Here is an 11,336-nt window from a genome sequence, read left to right as displayed (position 1 = left end):
GCATTATTATGCATAAAAACATTGTAAATAACAGTAGGAAAACATGATGCAAAATGGACGTACCAACTCCCCCAAGCTTAGACCTCGCTTGTCCTCAAGCGAAAACCAAAATCAAAAAACATGCCCACATGCTTAGAGAGAGGTGTCGATAAAAACAAAATACGGGCATAGAAGCATAATGCTTATTATTATGACAGCAAAGAACTTTAACATAAAAATTTATCACACAAATTTTATCATACAACTTCTCATGAACAAGTAACAATTCATCACAACATTGAAGTATAAAGCATAAACCTTATTGTAACCCAACAAACTATGTTCTCAGTCAACTTTGCAACTACAATTCATCATATTTTTAGGAAGGGTCACGTATCGGAGCCTTTAGGCAAGTCCACATACTCAGCCATCTTTTAACCTTCTATGATTGCTAACACTCACAGCAGCATACCCATGAACAAAAATTTTGAACCAGACACATAGAAAGATAGGGCTTATAGTTTTGGCTCCCAACATATTCACCTAAAGGTTGATGTCAACAATAACTCATGCCCACTTGATATGTCTCCGTCGTATCTATAATTTTTTATTGTTCCATGCCAATATTCTACAACTTTTACATACTTTTGGCAACAATTTATATGATTTTCTTGGACTAACATATTGACCCAGTGCCCAGTGCCAGTTCCTATTTGTTGCATGTTTTTTTGTTTCGTAGAAAATCCATATCAAACGGAGTCCAAACGCGATAAAAAATTACGAAGATTTTTTTGGAATATATGTGAATTTTGAGAAGTGGAGAATCAACGCAACGTGATGCCCGAGGGGCCCACAAGCCCTAGGGGCGCGCCCCCTACCCAGGGCGCGGCCAGGGAGCTTGTGGACACCCCGAAGGTCAGTTGGAGGTGTCCTTTGGACTCAAGGAAGCTAATATCCGAATAAAAATCATGTTAAAATTTCAGCCCAATCGGAGTTACGGATCTCTGGGAATTTAAGAAACGGTGAAAGGCCAGAATCTGGAAACGCAGAAATAGAAGGAAACAGAGAGGGATATCCAATCTCGGAGGGGCTCCCGCCCCTCCGCTGCCATGGAGGCCATGGACCAGAGGGGAAACCCTTCTCCCATCTAGGGGGGAGATCAAGGAAGAAGAAGAGGAAGGAGGAGGAGGAGGATCTCTCCCCCTCTCTCCCGGTGGTGCCAGAACGCCGCCGGGGCCATCATCATGACGGCGATCTACACCAACAACTTCACCGCCGTCATCACCAACTCTCCCCCTCTATGCAGCGGTGTAAAAACTCCTCTCCCCATTGTAATCTCTACTTAAACATGGTGCTCAATGCTATATATTATTTCCCAATGATGTATGGCTATCCTATGATGTTTGAGTAGATTTGTTTTGTCCTATGGGTTAATTGATGATCGTGATTGGTTTGAGTTGTATGTTTTATTATTGGTGCTATCCTATGGTGCTCTCCATGTCGCGCAAGCATGAGGGATATCCGCTGTAGGGTTGGCAATATGTTCATGATTTTCTCATGGTGGGTGGCGTGAGTGACATAAGCACAAAACCGAGTAAGTAGGTTGTTTAATGCTATGGTTGGGTTTTACCTTAATGATCTTTAGTAGTTGCGGATGCTTGCTAGAGTTCCAATCATAAGTACATATGATCCAAGTAGAGAAAATATGTTAGCTTATGCCTCTCCCTCATATAAAATTGCAATAATGATCACCGGTCTACTTATCGATTGCCTAGGGACAAATAAATTTCTTGTGACAAAAAGCTCTCTACTAAAAATAATTTAGTTGTTTATTTATTTATACATCCCCTAGCTTTTATTTACGTGTTCCTTATTATGTTGCAAACCTATCCTATCACACCTACAAAGTATTTCTAGTTTCATACTTGTTCTAGGTAAAGTGAACGTTAAGCGTGCGTAGAGTTGTATCGGTGGTCGACAGAACTTGAGGGAATATTTGTTCTACCTTTTGCTCCTCGTTGGCTTCGACACTCTTACTTATCAAGAAAGGCTACAATTGATTCCCTATAATTTTGGGTTATCAAGACCTTTTTCTGGCGCTGTTGTCGGGGAGCAATAGCGTGGGATGAATATTCTCGTGTGTGCTTGTTTGCTTTATCACTAAGTAGATTTTGTTTTCTGTTATAAGTTGTTCTCTATCTTTAGTTATGGATATGGAACACGAAATACCAAAAAAATTAGGTGTACTTGCTACTCATGAAGATGGGAACCTCCTAGAACCCTCGATGCTCGTTATATATGTGAAAGATATTATGCACTATTTTAATAATCCTGAGAAAACCTCATTCAATTATATAATGGAAGACACGTTGGATCAACGTGAATACATTATGGATTATCGCTTGACTCAAAAAAGAAAACTCTTATGGGATCAAATTCATATGTTGCATTGGTATGCTCGAAATTTATGCTTGAGATATGATTATACTTGTTGCTCTAGGATGAAGGCTCCACACCTTCCCTTTTCATGTAAATTTAATGATAATGAAACCTTGGCTTCTTATGCTAATGGTATTTATGATTACTATGATGTGGAACGGATAAAAGAATTCGTTGCTTTTAAGGGTGCTTATGCAATTGAATCTTTGTTTGAAAAGCTTGAAGATTTTGATGATGCTGTTTATAGACCTGAAAATTATGCTATACTTAAATATTGCTATGAGAAATATGAATATAATGCAGATATTGATGCATTTATTGAGAAAGTCTCTGCTGTCCAAGAAGAGACTAATATTTTGCAGGAAACTATGGAAGAAGAAATTGATGACACTGTGAGCTCATTAGATGAAAAATATGACGAGGAGGGCGAAGAACAAAAGGAAGAAGAGCGGATTAGCTACCAGTGCCCACCTTCTAATGAGAGTAACTCTTCAACTCATACATTGTTTAATTTCCCTTCGTGCTTATCGAAGGATGAATGCTATGATGATTTCTATGATCCCTTGGATTCGTTTGAAATATCCCTTTTTGATAAAATTGATGCTTGCTATGCTTGTGGCCATGATGGCAATATGAATTATGCTTCATGGAGATGAACTTCCTATAGTTACTTATGTTAAGAATGAAATTGTTGCTATTGCACCCATACATGATAGCCCTATTATCTTTTTGAATTCTTCCAACTACACTATATCGAAGAAGTTTGCGCTTATTAAGGATTATATTGATGGGTTGTGTTTTACTACTACACATGATGATTTTGATAAATATAATATGCATGTGTTTGCTGCTCCTACTTGCAATTATCATGAGAGAGGAACTACATCTCCACTTCTCTATGTTTCGAATACGATAAAATTGCAAGAAGCTGTTTATGGTATCTCCACTTCTCCGGTCCCGAGCTGGAGCGGGAGGCGGTGGCGCAACTGGGCTTCGGCATGCTCGGCTAGGACGTTGGCCCAGTCGGGCGAAACATTTTTTTAATTAATTCCGCCGAAGAAAATCCTAAATAAGAATAAAAAAATTCTAAAAAAATACCAAAAACAATTTTCACCGTCTAAATAAAAAATTTAGAACAAGGTGAACATTTTTCTAGCCTAAAAATGAAAATTTGAAAAATGCATATTTTTCCTAATTCAAATAAAATAGCAATAAAATCCCAAATAAAATATTTATTTGATTTTAACATTTTCCTCCAATATTTCTTTTATTTTGGAGAATTTCTTTTATCTCCTCTCTTTTATTTTCGTATTGGAAATATTTCAGAGAGAAAAATATTAAAACCAAAATGATCCTTTTTTTAAATTTGAGAAAAAAAATCAAATATGAAAATAGTGAAATCCCAACTCTCTCCGTGCGTCCTTGAGTTGCTTAGGATTTTGTAGGATCACAAACGATATGCAAATAAAATATGATATGTATATGATGATCTATGTATAGCATTTCAAATTAAAAATCTGGGATGTCACATATTGATGGAAAGTCAGTTAGTGGGGGAGTTAATTAGGGAGGTAATAAAGGTGCATGCCGGTTATTGGGCTGGGAAGCCAGCGCGTAGAACACAGCAAGCACCGTTTTTTTGGTGACTCGGTCATGCGCGTGTAGCAGGGAAACTATGTTGGGCTGCGAGTGAACCGTGCGGGCGTAGCGGAAAAACGTGCGGACTGTAGCGGCACGATTATGTGATGACATGGCTTGACACTGAACTGCTGACATGTCATCTAAACTGCCGGGGAATGGTTGCATGTCAAGCTTGGTGGACATTGAGGTGGACACTTTACATGTTGAGAGAATTGGGACCAACTTCTTAATAAGAATGTAAGATATGATATGCCTAGGCGTGCCCTTGAAAAATAGATGTCTTAAGCAAAAGAAATAGACTGAGATGGTTGCAAAAAGGATTTAAAAAGTATATGTGTGACACTATTGTTGTTGAACTACTAAAAGTATGCATGCCCTCGCTGCCATCGACAAGGATTCTCTTGATCGAGCGGGCACCACATTTTGTTCCTTACTTCGGTGAGAAGGTGATCATAGTTCTTTTGTTTGACTATCTGTGCTACGATAAATAATACGAATCTCACCAGCATAGTTTTTAACTGTTTCGGATGCGTGTCAAATAAACAAGCATGTCCTGCTACTAAACCGTGACAAAGTTTGGCGACTGAGGTTGTAGGAGTAGGGAGAAACATTTAAGGGATTGTAAATGGTTGAGATAGCAAATATGCACATCGATTATGTCTTTTATGAAATAATTTTATATTATACGGATCTCCTGCTTAGGGAAACTTGTGGTGTCAACGGGGAGGCAAATGAGCACGAGCATGTGAGAGCAATAGGGAAGTGCACACACCAATGACTGGATACTCCGTCATTAAGTTGTGTCATAGTAGCCAGCTAGAGGGACGGTGATGCATGCAATCATTTACATAACATGATACAAATATGTTGCATTAGTCATCAATTCAAGTGAGAAAACTTGTTTCATGTGGTTTGTAGTTGACAAAAGTGGAAACAGATAGTCTTTTATAATAGCTAATTCGAGAACAGAAGTGCTACACCTTGATCATTATGTGCATATGATATGATTGTAGCTATTTTCCTTTGTATGCAATGCTTTAAAAAGGAAAAATGATAGCAATTTGGGATTTCGATGTAGCATATCATTGTAAAAATGTATGGGGAACTTGTTTAAGTTGTCAGGACTTTTAGGTGGTAGTGGATGACAAATGTCGGAAAATGTTCAAAGTTAGGATTAATGGGATGCCTATGGTAGTTTGGTGGACTTGGAGAAAACATACGTGAATTTTGAGTTGGGTGGCAATGTAGCGCTGAAGCCAAGCGACTCCTATTCATATGTTAGTCCATGGGTTAGGGATGATGGGACTCGACAATTTGATAGACTTGGAGGAAACACCAGCCGAGTTTTGAGTGGAGTGGCAACACAGTGAAGTACTCACTTCGGTCCTTTTTATTCCACGTACAAGATTTGTATCAAGTCAGATTTTGTAAAGTTTGACCAAATTTATATTAAGAGATGTTATCATAATACCAAATGCGTAAAATATGAAACTACATTCCACAATGAATCTAATGATATTGATGGGGGTATAAGTTTGGTATACTTTAAATTCAAACAAAAGTTATACGCAGACTAAAAAGGACCCAAGAAAATAATGACACAATGATCAAAGAGCTGAAATTAAGCGGATCCTGATAAATCCATTTGTTGACACCTGGCAACGCACGGCGTTTCACTAGTAAAAACCCAGTGTCTCGCTGCTGGGGCTCGGAAACGAAAATGCCTTTGTTCCGCCGTGGAACATCGAGATTCGCATCCAGCGAGAAGCTGGACCCGTGCTGGGTGGCGCCTGTCGTGCACGGCGCTCTTTATCACTCGGACGAAGGCCAGCTCGACACGTTCGCCTGGTGCAGACCCCGTCCGTAATCAGCACATGCATCTCGGGAATCCTGATCCGCGTCAGACCGGATTACGCGCACTCGTGTCCGTGCTGATCGGCCTATCCATCTCCAGCACGGACCAAATTGGCCATACGCTCGCACTCCCCTCCCTCCGCACAGACGTCGCCGCGAGCACGTGTGCGCCCACAGGCCACGGCCCCGTACTGCGTACTGGCGCACCGCCACGCCCACGACCGCGCTCTGGCCGGGCCAGAGAAAAGAACGAGCGGAACGGCAGGAAAAAAGGGCATGGGGTTGGCTACTACCGGAGCAGGACGCCACGGCCGCTCCATCGAACGGCGAGCCACTGCCGTGCCGCGTGACTCGTGCCTGCCTGTCGCGGCCCATGCCCTGCACTGCGCGCGCACGCAGTGCCAGTGCGGCACGCTCAGAGCGCCCCCGGCTCATGAGCTCCACTCCAAACTGACACGCTCCATACATAGTGGCGTCCACTCCGGCGATCGATCCGACTCGTCCGGCGTCCCGTGTCCGTTGGTCCGTTGGTGGCACTAGGCCCCCGTCCCCCGGCCCCGCCGCGGCGCTCGCACGGCAGCTGGCGACTTTTACGCCTGCATGCATCCACGGCCGTCCGCGTCGAGCCATTAACCACAGCCGGCCGAAATGGAAACGGCGCCACCGCAGCGGGGCGTTTCCCGGATTTGGAATTAAGCGTGGCGCCGGGATGCCCGCCGTGCGCATTCATCAACACGCCTACAAAGAGCGGCGGGAGTTTACGTGGGCAAGGCATGGAGCTTTCCACTTCCCGGAACGGCCAGACTTTCTGGCACCGGCAGCTTTCGATCTCCACATATAGATAGATAGACATGGTGACAGGCCTTGCAAACCTCATCGGGAAAGAGACGGCGAACGGCGCATTTGAGAGCGTCATCTTCCCCGTCTTTTTTAGCACTGTGATGTTGTTGCTCGTGCCAAGAAATGCAGCGGCCACAACGGTCGGCAAGCTCGAACGCCCGACGCGGTGCCTGCTGCGTCGGGGGCCACTCACATAGGCCCGCCCAAGCGGAACCCGGCCCACCGCAGCGGGCGCAGGCCGACGAGCCGAGCCGCCGTGGTCTCCCCCGTCCACACCGCATCTCGAGACGACGACGACGGAGGGCCAGCAGTAGCATACGATTCCGTGTGAATCCTTCCTTTAACGCGGCGAAGCAAAGCACAAGAGCCATTTCGCCACGAGCCGGTTTGTTGGGGCGGTCGATACGGACAAGGTGGCCTCGATGGCCGTACCAGGCTCGTCGACCGTCTCAGCCTGGCCACAATCTATAACATGGGCTCAGCTCAGACAAAAGGATTCCTTGTATTTTAGCAGCTCGCGTAGAGCAATCCGCTGCTGTATCGTCGCATCATTGCCATCACCCGAGCTGGCCTGGCCATGCACGCACCGGCTACCATGCAAAATACAGTAAATAAATACAAAAATGCACGCGGGGGAGCGATCTATCCACCGATGATGGACCCGGAGGGAACCGTCGGCATCATCGCGAGGAACATAATCCCACTCCCACACAAGCACGCCAACATCCAGTTCGCCTGCTAAAGTTTTTTTTTTTTGTGGGTTTAAAGCTTGATTCTGTTTAAGCACAAGAGATCGTCTTTACTAGGACTAGGAGTGTTTTTTTGCGGGGAAGTAGAAGATCATCTTTAATCACATCAAAATTTACCTGGGAGAGGCACGGCACTAAAAAATCAGTAGGGTGCGACTGTTCTTGACCGGTAAGCACTTTCACAGTCTGCAAAGCAGGCATCTTTTACCTGGAACGGTCATGTGGAGGTGGTGATGCTGAAATCCAAAGATAAAAGAGGCCACGCCATGTGAGGCTCCGTCGTCTCACTCGTCCCTCTCCCTCGCTCACTCCCCTGCTTCCCTTCGTCTCACTCACTCACTCGCCTCGCCATCCATCCATCCGCATCCTTGTCCCGTTGCAATCATTTCGCTCCCCTGCCGATTCTATAAAAACGCCGGCACGATCTACCCCGCACTCCCATTCACAAGGTGACACCTCCGGCTGCAGAGCCTCTTCTCACGATGTGGTGCCATGGCAGGAGATCTGCGCTCTTCGCCGTGGCCGTGGCCGCGGCCATCGTGGCGGCGGCGGCGGCGGGGGAGGTCGTGCACGATGGCCGGCGGACGTACATCGTGCACTGCTCGCACGCGGCCATGCCCAGCGAGTTCGCGGCGCACGGCGACTGGTACGCCTCGTCGCTGCAGTCCGTGTCCGGCGGCGCCGCCGAGGTGATCTACACCTACGACACCCTGCTCCACGGCTACTCGGCGCGGCTCACCCGCGCGGAGGCCAAGGCGCTGGAGGCGCAGCCCGGCGTGCTGCTTGTCAACCCGGAGACGCGGTACGAGCTGCACACCACCCGCACCCCGGAGTTCCTCGGGCTGGACCGGGCGGAGGCGCTCTTCCCCGAGTCCAACACCGCCAGCGACGTCATCGTCGGCGTGCTCGACACCGGCGTGTGGCCGGAGCGGCCCAGCTACGACGACGCGGGCTTCGGCCCCGTGCCGGCGGGCTGGAAGGGCAAGTGCGAGGGCGGGAGCGACTTCAACTCCTCCGCGTGCAACCGGAAGCTCATCGGCGCCAGGTACTTCCTGGCGGGCTACGAGGCGTCCAAGGGCCCCGTGGACACGACCAAGGAGTCGCGCTCGCCCAGGGACAACGACGGCCACGGCACGCACACCTCCAGCACGGCGGCGGGCTCCGCCGTGCGCGGCGCCAACCTGCTGGGCTACGCGTCCGGGACGGCCAAGGGCATGGCGCCGCGCGCGCGCGTCGCCACGTACAAGGTGTGCTGGGTCGGCGGCTGCTTCAGCTCCGACATCCTCAAGGGCATGGAGGTCGCCGTCGCCGACGGCGTGGACGTGCTCTCCCTCTCCCTCGGCGGCGGCACGTCTGACTACTACCGCGACAGCATCGCCGTGGGCGCGTACAGCGCCATGGAAAGGGGAATATTTGTGTCCTGCTCGGCGGGCAATGCCGGGCCAGGCGCAGCGTCGCTGACGAACGGCGCGCCATGGATCACCACCGTGGGCGCGGGGACGCTCGACCGCGACTTCCCCGCCTACGTCACCCTCGGCAACGGTAACAAGTACAACGGCGTCTCCCTCTACAACGGCAAGCAATTGCCCACCACGCCGGTGCCGTTCGTCTACGCAGGGAACGCGTCGAACAGCAGCATGGGCGCGCTCTGCATGACGGGCACCCTCATCCCTGCCAAGGTCGCCGGCAAGATCGTCCTCTGCGACCGCGGCACCAACGCCAGGGTCCAGAAGGGATTCGTCGTCAGAGATGCCGGTGGTGCCGGCATGGTGCTCGCCAACACAGCCGCCAACGGCGAGGAGCTGGTCGCTGACGCGCACATTCTCCCGGGCGCCGGCGTCGGAGAGAGGGCCGGCAACGCCATGAGAACCTACGCGTCGTCGGATCCAAAGCCGACGGCCAACATAGTGTTCGCTGGCACGAAGGTTGGGATCCAGCCGTCGCCCGTCGTGGCCGCCTTCTCGTCGAGGGGGCCGAACACCGTGACGCCCGGCATCCTCAAGCCGGACCTGATCGCCCCTGGGGTGAACATCCTAGCGGCGTGGTCTGGGTCCGTCGGCCCGTCGGGGATCGCCGGCGACGACCGGCGCACCAGCTTCAACATCATATCGGGCACGTCCATGTCGTGCCCGCACGTGAGCGGGCTGGCGGCGCTGCTCCGCTCGGCGCACCAGGACTGGAGCCCGGCGGCCATCCGGTCGGCGTTGATGACCACCGCATACGCGGCGTACCCCAACGGCGACGGCCTGCTCGACGTGGCCACCGAGCGCGCCGCCACGCCGCTGGACATGGGGGCCGGGCACGTCGACCCCAGCAAGGCGGTGGACCCGGGGCTGGTGTACGACCTCACCGCCGCCGACTACCTGGACTTCCTGTGCGCCATCGAGTACGAGCCGGCGCAGATCGCCGCGCTCACCAAGCACTCGTCGGACCACTGCAGCCCCAACCGCACGTACTCCGTGGCGGCGCTCAACTACCCGTCGTTCTCGGCCACGTTCCCGGCGGCCGGCGGCACGGAGAAGCACACCCGCACGCTGACCAACGTGGGGAAGCCCGGCACGTACAAGGTGACGGCGAGCGCCGCGGCGGCGAGCGGCACGGCGATCAAGGTGTCGGTGGAGCCGTCGACGCTGAGCTTCAGCAAGGTGGGCGAGAAGAGGAGCTACACCGTGAGCTTCGCGGCGGGCGGGAGGCCGTCGGGCACCAACGGGTTCGGGCGGCTGGTCTGGTCCAGCGACCACCACGTGGTGGCCAGCCCGATCCTGGCGACATGGGCCTGAGCGGCCGCCGCCCGGGCGGTAGCTGCTGCTAATTGGCAATGCCGTCGAGGCGCAGAACGCGGCGGGGCAGCAATGGCGCCGCCGTTCTCGATCGGAAGGAAACAAGATGGATGCGTGCGTGTGTGTCGATTTGGCGTGGTGATTTACTGATTTGGCTTGTCATTTTCTCGCTGCCGGTTGCCGGTGCAGCTGTTCTAGTGTCAAGTGGGCATAGATTTGATTGAATGGTGAGGAAGTTCGTGATTATCAAGCTGGGTGTAGTCCTAAACAGAGACGGATCAATGGATAATGGAGGAGCAAATGTGTTCATCATTTGATACTCCGAGTAGGACGTAGCATGTGGCCTGGCAATTTAATCCTTTGTTTTATCACTGGATGCCAAACTCATGCCCGTGTTTTTTACTCGACGCCAGGGGGATTTGAATAGGATACTCCATTTCGCTGACCGCGGTCGGGCATTTGTTGTTGCGTGGCCACGACGGTGGAACCAGACTGAGATCTCGCCGTCCTGCATGCATCGTCGCGTGCATTGATTAGAAAACTACAGGCAAAGCAATTGATGGGAGATCCTTTGCCTTGTCTTCGCTAGGCGTGTACCGTCAGGGCATTTCATTTAGCACACGCGCCACCTGCTGCACCTGCAGCGTGAAGTGCAGACGGGAGGATTGATTGGTGGTGCTACGGTGGCGCTGCATGTGACTGCCTTTCCGCACCTCATGGATTGGATTGGATTGGATGGGTCCTTAGATATTTGCCGGTGGAGATCTTTCTTTCCTTGTCCCAAACGCGTGAGCCCTCCCCCGATCGAGCAATGTGGTTTCTTCTTGCTGCAACGCGCATTCGTGGCGGTCAGCGCAGACGGCGGCGAGTCGAGAATGGCGTGAGACATGAATGCTTGCGGTCGAGAGCCGCAGTTTGCGTGCTTAGAGCAACTCCAAAGGGCCGACTCATTTCGTCCGTCTGCGACTGTTTGGGTCGGCGCGGATAAAAATGGCGGCCCAACGCGCCGACCCAAACCCAAATCACATCCGCGTCGACGCATTTGCGGCCCAAA

At 50.5% G+C, this 11,336-nt stretch overlaps 1 pseudogene; it reads left to right on the top strand.

Annotated features, from left to right (window-relative positions):
• The first annotated feature begins 7,738 nt into the window (after positions 1–7,738).
• Positions 7,739–10,594, top strand: LOC125510670 (subtilisin-like protease SBT1.7 pseudogene; annotated as a pseudogene).
• Positions 10,595–11,336: the final 742 nt, after the last annotated feature.

This window comes from Triticum urartu, chromosome 5A (genome assembly GCF_056163025.1).
Source record: "Triticum urartu cultivar PI428250 chromosome 5A, HENAU_Tu73, whole genome shotgun sequence".
In the NCBI taxonomy this organism is placed as follows: domain Eukaryota; kingdom Viridiplantae; phylum Streptophyta; class Magnoliopsida; order Poales; family Poaceae; genus Triticum; species Triticum urartu.
This window is presented reverse-complemented; position numbering and strand designations above follow the sequence as displayed.